The sequence below is a fragment of the Molossus molossus genome, unplaced genomic scaffold, assembly GCF_014108415.1.
Source record: "Molossus molossus isolate mMolMol1 unplaced genomic scaffold, mMolMol1.p scaffold_m16_p_14, whole genome shotgun sequence".
Taxonomy (NCBI): Eukaryota; Metazoa; Chordata; class Mammalia; order Chiroptera; family Molossidae; genus Molossus; species Molossus molossus.
Window position 1 is genome coordinate 40,586,382 of NW_023425349.1, and position 15,254 is coordinate 40,601,635.

The 15,254-nt window shown below is 49.1% G+C and overlaps 1 pseudogene; it reads left to right on the plus strand.

The window, feature by feature from the left end:
- Window positions 1–11,849: 11,849 nt before the first annotated feature.
- On the plus strand, window positions 11,850–13,664 carry LOC118629289 (annotated as a pseudogene).
- Window positions 13,665–15,254: the final 1,590 nt, after the last annotated feature.

Genomic DNA, 15,254 nt, shown 5'->3' on the forward strand with positions numbered 1-15,254 from the left:
TCTACCTCCACAGCCTTTTCTTCCTTGGCGTATGAATTCCCAGTGCACCATCCCTCACCCCAGTCCCTTGCCTTCGCCAGCTCCCACTATATGATACTAAGAGTGTGGATGCTGCTGTCAAACCAGAAGTCCCTCTGACCCTGAATGCCATCGTTCTTGAGTCCTCCCATTACCCAAGATCTCAACCCCTCCCCAGATTTAGCCCAGACTTTGAGTCCTGCAACCTCAGTGACCTATCCCGTACCACAAACCTTGTTTGTTTCACCACCACCAGACCCCAATTTAACTGCTACTCAACCTAAATCCATGTACCCCTCTGGGAGTCATCTCCGGACAGCACTGGTGCACTGTCCACTTCTGTCCCGCACGGCACTGACCACCCAAGCCTGTCGGTTCCAGACTGTTCCTGGCAGGATGTTTGTTTCAAAGTCTCACTGCCTTCCTCCTTGGCACGACATGACTCCAATCAAGGTAAGGAGGTGGGGTATGAGTCTGAGAAAGACCTAGACAGTTACAGGATGGGTCTGTCGGGTGAAAATTCAGTGGTGTCGGGGCAGAGTGTAAGACAGACACAACTGGAAAATGCCCTGACAGTACATTTGAGCAAGAAGTTAGAGGAAATCAATGCGGGTCGGCTCCCAGGGACTGCGCACAGTTCGTGGCATGTTATCCAGCGTTTCCCACCGAAACAAAATGAGTCCGTGCACAGCAGACGCTGGTGCTTTCAGAGTGTTGTGGGGCCTCCCAGGAAACTTCCGTAAATTGACAGAGATCTTTTAATTGAAAGATTCTTCCTCCCATTCTCTGTACGATCCCAAATCCTCCTCCTCAAACAACCTGATTTCTGAGGTAGACTCCAAATCTTAGAAATTTACGCTCCTCAGAGGAAGGTCTAAATCCCTTCATGAAAACAAAGTGGAAACAGGAAATTAAGCCACATTCCTGAATTATCCTCTCTCCCTGCCAATACTTGCAAGCAAGGAAGGACAGGGGACCTAGAGACAGTCACCCTCTGATTTCATCCACAGACTTATAAAGGAGGTTCAGAGATTTCAGGATGCCAGACAGACTCTTCTACCTGTCACAACCAGCATCATTGGCAAAGCAAGACAGAGACATTCTCCAATAACCAACATTCACACCATCCCCCGAAAGCTGCTCACAAGGAAAACGGAAGCCAGATATGACCCAAAAGATTAATGCAAATTCTAGTGATAGAATCAAAATGCAACAGGGCAACAAAATGGACAAAACATCAGGTCCTGTTTCCATGCCAGACGTGTCCAGGACTGAGGAGCTCGATGCTTTTCAATCCAAGACGAGTGATGTCTTGACAACCAGTAAGCGGGGAATCTCCCAAAGGATAAAGGTGAATGAGAGTAAAGGAACAGCTACTATGACAACTGATCCCCACCCCCACCCCCGAAAGATATCTGTTCTTCAAGGCTCTGAGGCCTAATAGTTTAAGAACTTCATTGCTGAGTTAAAATTGAAGTTGGAGAAAAGAAAGCATGACCAGGCCCAAGGCCAGCCCACTGACTTGTCCCATGACTCAGACATCTTGACTTACAAAGTCCCCCTGAATCATGCTCACGGTGTCTCCAGGGTGCCACATGTCCACTGGGAGGACAGAGGACTCAGTGTGGAGAAGCAGCAGGGGCCTTGGGTTCCTAAGCATGTTTCAAGGTTGTGCCAAGAGAAGAATTTCCCACCAACTGCAAAATGTGAGCCCCACAGGCTCCAAATGAGATCATCTTGGTGGAGGGGATGCAGGGTTGAGAACATCCCAACCAGGGGAAAGAGATTTCCTGCTCTTGACATGGCATTAAAGGAGAGGCTTGGGAGCAAGTCTCCCCAGACCCTATCACAAGCAGAGACCATCTCCATCTGAAAGAATTTTTATTAATAAAAGGAACTGCTTTTTCAATGACGTCATCATGGCATAAAATGCAAGCAGCAAGAAAACTCAGGAAAAGGCAGCCCGATATCGTCTGTGCAGAGCAGAGACTCAGTTATAAGTAGAGCAGACCCTGGGAAGTTCCTGGAGGAGAAACTGGGGCGTCAGCAAGCACCAAATGTCACCTGCCCTCAAGAGCCCCTTCCCTCTGCATGAAGTTTGGGGAAGCTCAGCAGAAGGCAGCAGTGTAAACAGGGCCATGCAGGGGCATCCCCTCAACTCCAGGGCTCCTTTCTGTAAAGTGACAAATACCAAGTCCTGCAGCCAATAAACTGTCTTCAGAGACAAGAACAGACACCACAGAAAATGTCGCATTAAAAGACCAAGGTATTATGTCAGAAGCACCCCCAATCTGTGCCCCTCGGGACTGTGCCCCATCCCAGCCCCACCTGCAGCCTCCAGCTGCCCCGGCCTCCTGCTGCGCTCACCTCTGCTGAAGGCCCTGTGTTCAAAGAGCCGAGATCCATCGCTACTGTGTAGACACAAAAAGATTCTGTAGATTTTTCAGGGGAAAGAATTTCCCACCATAAATAATTTCTCACTCATTGAGAATATTGATTTTCCCTAATAAATATTTCACTAACAATAGTGATGTCTTTTCTGTGTATTGTGTCCAGGGCATAGGTTTGGGGTATCTAAGAGGCCGTGCCTAAGAAAAAAGTAAAGTTAGTTCAGCTTCTACCGATTACGTTCTTCCCTTTGGCTTCAGAGTGACCAGTCCCATTAAGTTCTTATTGAAAAATAGATATTCTCCACCTCCACCCAAAAGCCATGTCCTCCCTGATGTGGCTGAGGAGGCCCAGTTCTGTGCCTTTCTCTTAGCTTGGCCTTAATGAACGGGAGAGCAGCTCGCACCTCCCCTTGGGGAAAGTTCAATATCTGTTCCAACAGCAGAGAAGACGGGCCTTTTGAATCTGAAGAAGGTCAAGGACAGGCATGTTTTTCAGAAAATATCAGTGAATAGACAGTGGCTTAATCGTTACTTAGAAGGCAGGGAGCAGAAGCTCCCACAGGTGGGTGAACCCTGATGGGGTGTTTGGAGGGTTGGCTGCAGTGGATCCTGGGCTGGTTGGGGAAGGGTCTAGAAACAGCACAGATCTGTTTAACGACCTGTGTCAGGGGCCATGTTAATGTGATGGAGAACATACTTTAATCTTGTCATTAAAGTAGTCCTGCTGCAGGGAACCTTGGGGAAGTGGTCCCTGCCTTATCAGGCTGCAGTTTTGATAACATTTCTAATTTTTTTGCTGAACCAAAACTTCAATCAACTGTCAGTAAGAGGAATGTTAACCTACCTTCCAGGGTAAAATAAATCTGAAAGATGCCTTAGACTAAGCGAGATAAAAAGAACAAATGAAAAGGGGATAGAGTGGCCTTGCTGGTGGAACCCAGGTTATGCCCCGTCATCCCCACACTGTGGCCTGTCTGGCTCCCAGCTTCCCCAAACTGATCTGAGCTCCACCTGCCCTGGCTGAACAGTGCACCTCACAGCACACTGAGGCCTCACGCCAAACACGCAGGGCTGCACCTCGGGCACAGAGACATTTGCAGGGATGTCCTCAGGCACGGCCTCCCTGTCTCGGTGCCTGCCTGCCATCCTGCTCGCTGGACAGATGCAAGATCTTGCCCTTAGTGTGGACATTTCACCTCTCAGGATGGAGGTGTCACCTTTGATATTCAGGCTTTGGGGCAGCTATAATAAATGTCCCCCAGAACAGCTGCAGCTCATGAGCCAGAGGTGAGTTCTAGACTGTGCACCAGGGTTACAGATATTTGGGGGCACCCCATGGACGTCCATGGAATGCTCTCCTTGGCCAACCCTGCACACATACCCACCCTTGATATAGGCATCTGGAGGCAAGTCAACCCCGCTGATACAGACTGAAACTCAGCAATGGAATGACTGTCCTGGAGAGCACTTGAGGTAGTTTATCCAGTAAGCCTTGTGAATCCTGAGAGTCAAGAAAAAACAGCAGCAACAAAAACAAACAAACAAAAAAACTCAGATGTCCACCAGTAACCTCTCTCACTACCACACTTGTATCTTTTGTCCAAAGTTATGCCATTACCCTAGCATTTCTGAAACTTGGGGTCACAAAAAATTGCACATTTTGTGTAAGTCCTGGGAGGAACAAAAAGGTGGAATGGAGCCCAGGGCAGGGAACTGGAAGGGATGAGCAGGCATTGGGGGCTCTAATATCCACGTGGATCCAGCAGCCAGTACCCCAGCCCCCCCTTCCCTCCATCATCTCGTGTCAGTGTCTTTACTCCCACTCCGGTGCACTTACTGCCACACTGGGTGTAGAGCTTACTGCCAGGAACACCTCTGCCGTCTGAAATAATCCAGTCTGACCTTCCACCCTGGACCTGAAACCCCTGTCCTTCCAGCTGATGTGCCCCTTGTTAATTTTTTAATTTCAGGTCATTCACTTTTCTACTTACTCTCTACGATTTATGAAGCTCGTTTTCCTCCCTTACCAAGGTAGATTTTAAAAAGTTTCACTACCAGTGGGCCCTTCCATTCCCCTTTGATCCCTCCTGTCTGGAAAAATTTAAACTGTTTTTCCAGAATTGTCTTCCTATAAGTCACTGTTCACTATTGGATAAATCTCACAAGCCATTCTACTGGTGTCTCAGAATTACCTGGAAATCATCCATTCATTCTACAAACAATGATCCCCTACTTACTAACATGGGAACAACCTTGCACTTTCTGCTATATTTGCTGTTAACCTAAAACTGTTCTAGAAAATAAAGCCCAAAGAAGGAAGAGGAGGAGGAAGAGGAGGAAAACGAGGACCAGGAGGAAGGGGAAGACCTCTCACTGCCCATCTCAGTTGATACCAACTCAGAGGTTTTTCCTGATTCCTTTTCTCTTCTGCCTTCTTATACAACACTTAGTTGTTTCTTTATCGGTGCCTTGTTGTCTTATTCCCACTTCTTTTCTAGTTCACATCACTTCGTTAGTTGCTTGCAAGTCTCACTTACTGCACTAAGACCAGCTGGAGAGCAGAGGCAGTGACTTATACTGTTAATGTTTCTGCTAGAAAAACTACACACTACATAGTAGAATTTAGTAAAAGTATGTTGTGTGAATTAATGGACATCTTACAGCTGTTTTAAATGTAGTTTTAAAAGATTTGCCTCAGAATGTATTCTTCTTCATCCTTTTAAAAAAATGTTTTTATTTACTTTTTTAGAGAGAGTGGGAGAGAGAGAGAGAAGCATCGATGTGAAAGAGATACACTGATGGGCTGCCTCCTTATGCTCCCTACTGGGAATGGAGCCTGCAACCCGGGCATGTGCTCAGGCCGGGAGTCAAATGGGGACCTCTCAGTCCATGGGACGACACTCAGTCCACTGAGCCAGGCCAGCCAGGCTTTTTTTTTATCCTTTTTGTTGTTCTACACACATGTGGCTCGCCCCAGGGACAGTGATCAGGATGGAGAGAGAGAGCACTGAGCACCATCCCTGGAAAACTGAGAACCTGAGAGAACCTAAAGTAATGATTCATCTCTAACGGGCCTCCTCAAATAGCAGCACGTTATTCCAGTAGAGATTTTGGAAAATCCTCCTCCTTGGAGACAGTAGGACCCAGTACAGGGTGAAACCTGGGACCGGACTCCTGTGTGGTGGTGTACCTCGACTGGAAGGATGTCCTGGGGCTGCAGGGGGTCTCACTCTAAGAAGCACTGACTTCGGATGGCTGCCTGCAAGGTTCTGGGGGAGCTTTGCTACAAAGCCTAAGGGTTCGATATATGTAAACAATGTGAGATGTATTCCTGGGGAGGGTAACATTTTAAACTTTTTTATTAATTTATATCTTACTGAAACAACTAGAATTTGATATTCAATATTCACAAAACTAAATAAATGTAAAATAAATTTAAGTTCTGCTTCCATGTTTGTGTAAGACAAAAAAAAATCTATAGGAAAGACAGATTTGAGGACATACATGATCCCGAGTGTAAAGCGCCTGGGTGTACGCAAAATCCCAGGCAGTACTTCAAGCTTTCAAGGTAGTGAACATGGTGAGACCAAAGTCAAGGTCTCCAGCAACTACCTGGGCTACTGATGGTACAAGCAGAACATTCACTAAGGTAAATAGATGGTATAACAAAAGGCAGATTGGAAAATAGGATAGCAGAGTACGGCACAGGGGCCTAGAGGTGGGTGGAGGGGTCTTCTGGGATGCTGGGTGGGGAGCGGCTGTGGACACATCTGCTTGAAGGTGTGCCCTTCCACACCCTCAAAAACTCATTGGGCCTGGGCCAGTGTGGCTCAGTTGGCTGGAGCATTGTCTACTACACCAAAGGTCAATCAGCCAGGTTGTGGGTTTGGTCCCTGGTCAAGGCATGTGTGGGAGGTAGCTGACTAATAAAGGGAGAAAATAAATAAAAAGCAGCCTTGGGCCTCAGTGCTCTGTGATGCCGGCCTGGAAACAAAGTCAAATGTCCGCACTCAGAGCTCAGTTTCCTGAGGCGACGGCGATTCTGAAAATGGAATCCATAGAGTGGGATGTCCTCCCATTCTGCGGAGCCTCAGTGAACTTGCCCGACTGCTCACCGTTGGTAAACACTGTCCCAGCCTCCCTTGCATGTGGAGGCTGTGGTACTGCTGTTCCTCGGCTACTTTGTGGGGTCCATCATCACCAACTTTCTGGAAAACCTAGCAAGCCCCAAAAGGGATTCTTTCGGTTTACATGTCTAGTCCCACATTTACAAATGAGTTTGGTTCAGGCAGGGACACCCCTAAGCTCAGACATCTGAGGACAGAGAGCACTCTTCTAGGGGAAGGGAGCGGGCAGGGCCAGGGGTCAGGGAGGACCAAGGTGACAATCTGAACTCACAGGAGGTTTCTGGCTAAATCACAAGCACAGTGAGTCCTAGTTCTGGATGGAGTAATTCAGGGACCTTGGGATCTCTGCTGGCCACTTCTTCATGAGTCAGGTTCCTGTGTCAGGCATCAGGAGTGCAGCGCTGAGCTCCCGGAGCCTCTGTGCAGAGGCTGGGGCCTGAGCTCCGTCCCAGGTCACAGGGTCCCCTCTGAGGGGACAGATATGACTGCTGGCCTCCACCACATGTCCTCATTGAGCACAGGGGACTTCTGAGAACATGCAGTGTGCGCCTCGTACACTAAATGCTCCTGTGAGTTTTCCAAAGAAGAAAAAACTGAAAACATTTTAAAGCTATAAAAATTGGTCAAAAGAAGGACACACAGTTCTAGTAATTAGAATAACGTCACGTGATTCTTGGATTGTGAAAGTCTGGGTTTCCTAGAGAAAAGAGTGACAGAAATGATTCTCACTTTTTTTTTTTCCTTTCCCAGGATCAGGGCAGATCCAGGAGGAAGAGAAAAGGAGGTACACATAATGGCAAGGTTCTGTCCACTCCACAAGATCTCCCCACGGGGGACCCTATCTCTCTCCTTCCCATGAGGAGCCAGGGTCATGACTTCTATGATGCCAGTTGCTAGACATAGTTTCTCTCATAAAAAAAAAGCACCCTCAGAGAGGCTCATGGGAAGAGTGTCAGAAGCTGAGACAAGCCTCATATCCCTGCTCTGCTGTCCCTGGGTATGAAGCAGTGATGGACCTGGGCAATGGGTGCTGCCCAATAGATGCCCAGAGTCGGCACTTCCCTCTCCTGACTTTGTGAAGGAACTTTGACTTCAGGATGATCAGATTCCTCTTTGTTGTGACCACCGACCTCTCTGCTTCACAGGGTGGTTTTGAGGATCAAATAAGGTAATGTTTGTGGAAGTACTTCATACATGAAGCAGCACCCATAGGAGCCTTATTCATATTATCAATGACCATTTGGTATCATCTATTGACTTGTGGGGCTTTTGAAGTCTAACATCCTAATGTTGTGCCATAAAGGGACTCCTTTATTACATATAACCTACCCCCCTGGTGTGCCAGTTTGGAGATATTATGAGAAGGAAGAGGAGGAGAAAAAGACGCTGATTTCTATCCTTAAAAGGTGACTAGTCTTTCTCTTCCTCTCCTGACCCCTCTTTAGCATGTTCTATGTGTTTCCAGGGGTTCAGTGCAGCCTTCCATAGCCATGGGAGGGGGTTGCCATAGGAACGGGGACGTGAGTGAAGGCCTTGGGGTGAGTGCTGTTGAGTGCATTGTGTAGTCATGGATGTGGGGCCATGTGAAGGGCTAGCAGGCTTCAGGGGCCCCACCCCACCAGGTCAGTGGGTCCTCCTTTCCTTGTTCTGGTCCTGGCTGCAGCTCTGTCCCTCCTGTCTCCTGCAGCCCCCTGGGCCAGCGTCATGATTCCGTCCACTTTCGTCAACTGTTGTGTCCAGACCCCTCCTGTGAGGTGTGTGAAAAGGCAACCACTGAGATGGATCAGCTGCTGTTCCCATTGGCCTTGGAAGATGCTACTCCTTCTGTGTCCCCTTTGGCTCCCACAGCTCCTGTGACTGAGCCATCGTTCACTCTGTCCCCTCCCTTCTCAGCAGTCCCTGCAGGAGACCTCACACCATCTCCTCTGCCCAAGTCTTTACCAGCACCCCCTCAGTACTGTCCCCTAACACAGCGATTTTCAACAGGTGCCATAGCCCACTGGTGTTCTGTATGAGGCACACCGGTGTACCACCTGTATTTTTAAAACATGCAACACCTATTCATTCAGACGCATTGACCTCTTTTCTCTTAGATTGTCATATAAAAAAATGACAACAGCCAATACAACATTAGTCGTTCAGTGTGAATGAATTACAATTATACCTAGTTTTTTGGTCAGACTGGCAAAAATATGTTGTTTTTGTTGTGCTGCAGAACTTTCGTAATTAGTTTATGTGTGCCACGAGACGAAAGAGGTTGGACATTGCTGTTCTAACCCAATCACCCCCCTGGAGTCATTTTTGTCATCCTCACCACTGGACCAATCTGCCTCCAGAGCCTTGTCCTCCCTTGGAATCCAAATTCCCAGTTGACTCTTTCCCACCACAAACCCTTGGCCGTTCCCTTTCTCCCGCCACAGGTTGGGCACTGTTGTCCAACCGAATGCCCCCTGACCCAGAACACCATCTCTCTTGACCCCTCCAATACCCAAATTGTCACCCCCTTTTCAGATTTGGCCCAGACAGTGAATCCCACATAATCGGTGACTCATCCCGTACCACAAACCTTGTCTGTTTCACCACCACAAGATCGCAATTTATCGGTGACTCCACCTAAATCCATGTCCCCCTCACTGAAGCCTGCGCTGGGCGTCATCTCTGCACGGCACTGGTGCACTGTCCACCTCTGTCCCGCACGGCATGACCACCCCAGCCTGCCGGTTCCAGACTGTTCCTCTCCGCAAGCTCTTGCCTTCGACTTTTCCCTTCCACGTTGGAATGACGTGATTTCACGCAGAAGGTTTTCGCTCAGTGTTACAAAGATATCTTCTGTGGTAACCGTGCAGTAGAACCCGCAGATCCTGGACTCATCTCATCTCCCAGCCCCCGTGTGCTGACAACCCTGGAAAAGCAGGTGCAAAACGGGTGATTTCCTCATGTGGAAGGAAAGGAAGACAAAACTCACCTATGATGGGTGAAGGACTGTTCTGGGTTGGTAGGTGGGGGAGGGTCCTTAGGGACGCCCGCTTGCAGGTGTGCCCTCCCCCGCCCTCTGAAACCCTTTGTGACTCCTCCGTGCTCGTGACTCAGGCCTCCCCAGAAAGTCAGCTGCCTGCTCTCTCAGAGCTCAGTGGCCTCAGGCAGCGTTGTCATTTGGAAAATGACTTCCAGCCCATTTCTCAATAGCTGCCCAGAACCTCACCAGAGCTTCTGCTCAGAATCCTTAGATTGTTACCACACCCTAACTTACGTCTGTGTGCTGTGGTTGCTCTTCCTCCTCCTGTGTTTCCTGGTGGGATTTCCGTCAACCCGAGCCTTCTGGGAAAATGAACACACACAAACGGTAAGGAACCCTGGGGGAACTCCAAGAGACATTTATTATTCCATTTCTAGTCCCACTTTTAGAAATCAATTCGGTTGGTCAGAGAGACACTTAGATGGGATGTCCGAGAGAATACAGAACATCACTCTTCTGGGGGAAGAGACCAGGCAGGGAGAGAGGTCAGGGAGGACTCAGGTTACCATCTGAACTCCTAGACCATCGGGGTGTGGGGGAGCGTTGCTGAATAGTCCCAAACAGTGATTTCATGGCCCTGGATTGGGTTATTTCGGGTTTGCGATCTCTGCAGAAGAACAGGGTTTGTTGCACTTCATCATGAGCCACATTCCCATGTCAGGTGTCACTGGTCCCAGCCTCCCCTTGTGTTGGGCGGATCAGGGGAGCAGTGCTGAGCCTCTGAGAGCCTCTGAGCAGAGGCAGGAGCCTGAGTTGTTTTCCAGGTTCAGGGTCCTATCTGGGGGAGCAGAGATTTGGGACTGTTGGCCTCAGATTTCATGCCCTCCTTAAGCAGAGGACTTCTGGGAATAAGGAGTATAATTGTCATAGATGTAATCCTTCACAGAAGTTTAAAAAAATGTTTTTATTAATTTTTTTTTAGAGAGAGGCATAGAAACATCAATGTGGGAGAGAAACATCGATCAGCTGCCTCCTGCAGGCCCCCTACTGCGGATGGAGCCTTCAACCTGGGCGTGTGCTCTGACAAGGAATCGAACCGGGACCTCTCACTCCATGGAATGCAGCTCATCTGCTAAGCCACACTGACCAGGCATTCATGGAGTTTTTTAAAGGGAAAAAAAAAAACATTTTAAATCCTTAAAAATTGATATAAAGAAGGAACACAAAGTTTCATGAGTTAGTCATATTATACTTGGATACTTATAGTCTCTTAATATCTGAGTTTTCGAGGGCGAGGAGTGGCAGAAGTAAGTCCAAACCCCTCATTCCTTCCTTTTGTTCTCAGCATCAGGGCAGAGCCAGGAAGAGGAGGAAAGGAGGTACACATAGTGGCAAGGTTCTGCCCACTCCACAAGAGCTCCCCACGGGGGACCCTATCTCTCTCCTTCCCATGAAGAGCCAGGTCATGACTTCTATGATGTCAGTTGCTAGACACAGTTCCTCTCATACTAAAGGAACTCTCAGAGGAGAGGCTCATGGGAAGTGTCAGAAGCTGTGACAAGCCTCATTTCCCTGCTCTGCTGTCCCTGGGTATGAAGCAGTGATGGACCTGGGCAATGGGTGCTGCCCAATAGATGCCCAGAGTCAGCACTTCCCTCTCCTGACTTTGTGAAGGAACTTTGACTTCAGGATGATCAGATTCCTCTTTGTTGTGACCACCGACCTCTCTGCTTCTCAGAGTGGTTTTGAGATTCAAATGAGATACTGTGAAAGAACTTTATAAATGAAACAGCACACATGGGAACCTTATTAATGTTATCATTGACCATTTGAAGTCATCTACTGATTCTTGGGTCTTACAGGGTAAATACCCCAATGGTCTCCCATAAAGGGATCCTCTGTGTTACCTGTGCTTCTACCATGACCGCATATGACCTACTCTCCTGGTTTCCCAGGTTGCAGATACCACCAGAGGAAAGAAGAGGAGGAAAAGATACTGATTTCTATCCTTAAAAGGTGACTAGTCTTTCTCCTTCTTTCCTGATCCCTCTTTAGCATGTTCTATGTGCTTCCAGGGGTTCAGTGCAGCCTTCCATAGTCATGGAGGGGGTTGCTGTAGGAACGGGAATGTGAGTGAAGGCCTTGGGGTGAGTTCTGTTGAGTGCATTGTGGATGTGGGGCCATGTGAAGGGCTAGCAGGCTTCAGGGGCCCCACCCCCACCTCTTTTTCTTGTTCTGGTCCTGGCTGCAGCTCCTGTCTCCTGCAGCTCCCTGGACCAGCGTCATAATTCCATCCACTTTTGTCAACTGTTATGTCCAGACCCCTCTTGCTAAGTATGTAATAGCACAGCCTCTGAGATGGATCAGTTGCTGTCCTCCTTGTCCTTAGAAGAAGCTGCTCTCTCTGTGTCCCCTTGGTCTCCCACAGCTCCTGTGACTGAGCCATCGTTCACTCTGTACCCTGCCTTCTCAGCAGTCCCTCCAGGAGACCTCACACCACCTCCTCTGCCTGAGACTTTCCAACCACTGACCTCCAACCTCTCACCTAACCCAGTGACCTCCTTAGGTGCTTTTCAACACTGTCACCACTGTCACCACCAGTTCACTCTCTGCCACCAGATCCTTTTCTTTCCTTGGAAACTGAATTCCCAGTGGATCATTACCCACCCCAACCCCTCACCTTTCCCTCTTTCCCACCACAGGACACTCAGAATGAGCAAACAACTCTGACCCTGAATACCATCATTCTTGACCCCTCTATTACCCAAGATCTCACCCCTCTCCAGATTTGGCCCAGATTTTGAATCCCACAGCCTCAGTGACTTATCACATACCACAAACCTTGTCTGTTTCAACACCACCAGACCCCTCAACCTAAATCCTTGTCCCCCTCATGAAAGCCTGCTCTGGGGAGTCATCTCCAGACAGCACTGGTGCACTGTCCACTTCTGTCCGGCACGGCACTGACCACCCAAGCCTGTCGGTTCCAGACTGTTCCTGGAGGGATGCTCGTGTCAGAGTCTCACTGCCTTCCACCTTGGCACGACGTGACTCCAGTCAAGATAAGAAGGTGGGGTATGAGTCCGAGAAGGACCTAGACAGTTACAGGATGGGTCTGTCGGGTGAAAATTCAGTGGTGTCGGGGCAGAGTGTAAGACAGACACAACTGGGAAATGCCCTGACAGTACATTTGAGCAAGAAGCTTGAGGAAATCAATGCGGGTCAGCTCCCTGGGATTACGCACAGTTCATGGCATGTTAACCAGCAGACACTCTCTGTGCAATCCCACACTCCAGTGAAACGGAGAAGTCTGTCACCATCAGAGGGTGGGGACTCCTGCCTGAGCACGTCCCAGGAGCTTTCCTCCCTGGAGTCCCGTGCACAGCAGATGCTGGAAGCCCACATTACCACTTTTCGTTTGAGGATGTTGTGGGGCCTGTTCACCAAAGTCCTTGAATCCATAGGTTCGTTTAAATTGAAAGACACTCCCTCTCATTCCCTGTACGATTCCAACTCATCCTAAAGAAAACTGACTTCTGAGGTGGACCCCACATCAGGGAGCTTCACGCCCCAGAGAGGAAGCTCTAAAACCCTGACTCCTCCTCCCCCTGCCACCTCACTTGTGGGCAAGGAAGGTCAGGGGCCCCTGAGACCGTCACCCTCCGACATCCCCCATGGGCTGGCAGAGGAGGGTCAGAGAACTGGAGGTGCCAGACACACTCTTCTGCCTGTCACAAACAGCATCATTGGCAAAGCAAGTCACAGACGTCCTCCAAGAGCCAGATATGACCCAGAAGATTAATGCAAATTCTAGTGATAGAATCAAATGCAACCGGGCAACAAAATGGACAAAACATCAGAGCCTGTTTCCTTGCCAGATGTGTCCAGGGCTGAGGAGCTCAGTGCTCTTCAACCCAAAATGAGTGATATTTTGACAACCAGCAAGCCAAGAATCTCCCAAAGGATAAAGGTGAATGGAAGTAAAGGAACAGCTACTGTGACCACCGAAAGCCTCCCAGCAAAAACATCAGCTCTCCCAGATCCTAAATCTGCAGACCTCCAGAAGTAATTAACTGCTGAGTTAAAGTCGGAAAAGAGGGATCCTAGCCAGGGCCAAGGCCAACTCACTGATTTTCCCATGACTCAGACAGCTTGACTTGCAAAGGCCCCTGACTCGTGTATCTCCACTGTGACAGAGCAGCTCCTCTGCCCCACAGGGCAACTGTGCCCCATCCAAGCCCCCCTGCAGCCTCCAGCTCCCTGGCCTCCTGCTGCGCTCACCTCTGCTGAAGGCCCTGTGTTCAGAGACCCCCCTCTGGTGTGCAGGAGAAACTGCTTCTGCAGGATTTGCAGGGGAAAGAATATCCCACCTCAGAATACTTCCTCCCTCATTGAGAATGTTGATTTTCCCTAATAAATGTTTCACAAATAATAGTGATGTCTTTTCTGTGTCTTGTGTTAGGGACATGGGTTTGGGTTATCTCAGGGCTTGTGCTTAGGGAAAGGAGAGAGTTAGTTCAGCACTTACTGGTTGCTTCCTTTGGTTTCAAAGTGACCAGTCCCATTAAGCGCTTATTGAAAAATAGATATCATGTTGCCCCCCAAGAAGCCCACTTCATCCCTTGTGAAGGCTGAGGAGCTGGGCTCTGTCTCCTCCCTGTTAGCTTAGGGTTAATGAACAGCGAGTGTCGGACACCTCCCCTCGGGAATGCTCACCGTCCTGCAGAGAAGACAGGCCTCCTGTATCTGAGGAAGACCAAGGACAGGCGTATTTTTCAGCAAGTATGAGTGAAGAAGACGTGGTGATTTAATCATTATTTAGAACCCAGAGAGCAGAGGCTCCCACAGGTGGGTGAACCCTGAGTGGGGGTGTTTCGGGGGATACGGCTGCAGTGGCTCCTGGGCTGGTGGGGGAAGGGTCTAGGAGCGACACAGATCTGCTTAACGATCTGGTCACGTGTCATGTTGATGCACCGGGGATGCATCTTTAATTTTGTCTCTGAAGTGTCCCTACTGCAGGGCCACCATGGGGAAGTGGTTCCCATGTCTGGATATTACTTTTTATCTCTCTCTCTCTTTTTTTTTTTTTTTTTTCTGAGAGAAAACTTCATTCACCTATTGCTGCAAGGAATATTAACCAGGGAGCCACCTACCTCCCAATCTAAAACAAAGCTGAAAGTAAGGAAAGATGCCTTAGACTAAGCGAGATAAAAAGAACAAATGAAGAGGGGAAAGAGTGGCCTTGCTGGTGGAACCCAGGTCATGCCCCGTCATCCCCACACTGTGGCCTGTCTGGCTCCCAGCTTCCCCAAACTGATCTGAGCTCCACCTGCCCTGGCCGAACAGAGCACCTCACAGCACACTGACACCTCACACCGAACATGCAGGGCTGCCCCTTGAGCACAGAGATGACATTTGCAGGGATGTCCTCAGGCACGGCCTCCCTGTCTCGGTGCCTGCCTGCCATCCTGCTCGCTGGACAGATGCAAGATCTTGCCCTTAGTGTGGACATTTCACCTCTCAGGATGGAGGTGTCACCTTTGATATTCAGGCTTTGGGGCAGCTATAATGTCCCCCAGAACACCTGCAGCTCATGAGCCAGAGGTGAGTTCTAGACTGTGCACCAGGGTTACAGGTATTTGGAGGCGCCCCATGGACCTCCATGGAATGCTGTCCTTGGCCAACCCTGCACACATACCCACCCTTGATATAGGCATCTGGAGGCAAGTCAACCCCACTGGTACAGACTGAAACGCAGCAATG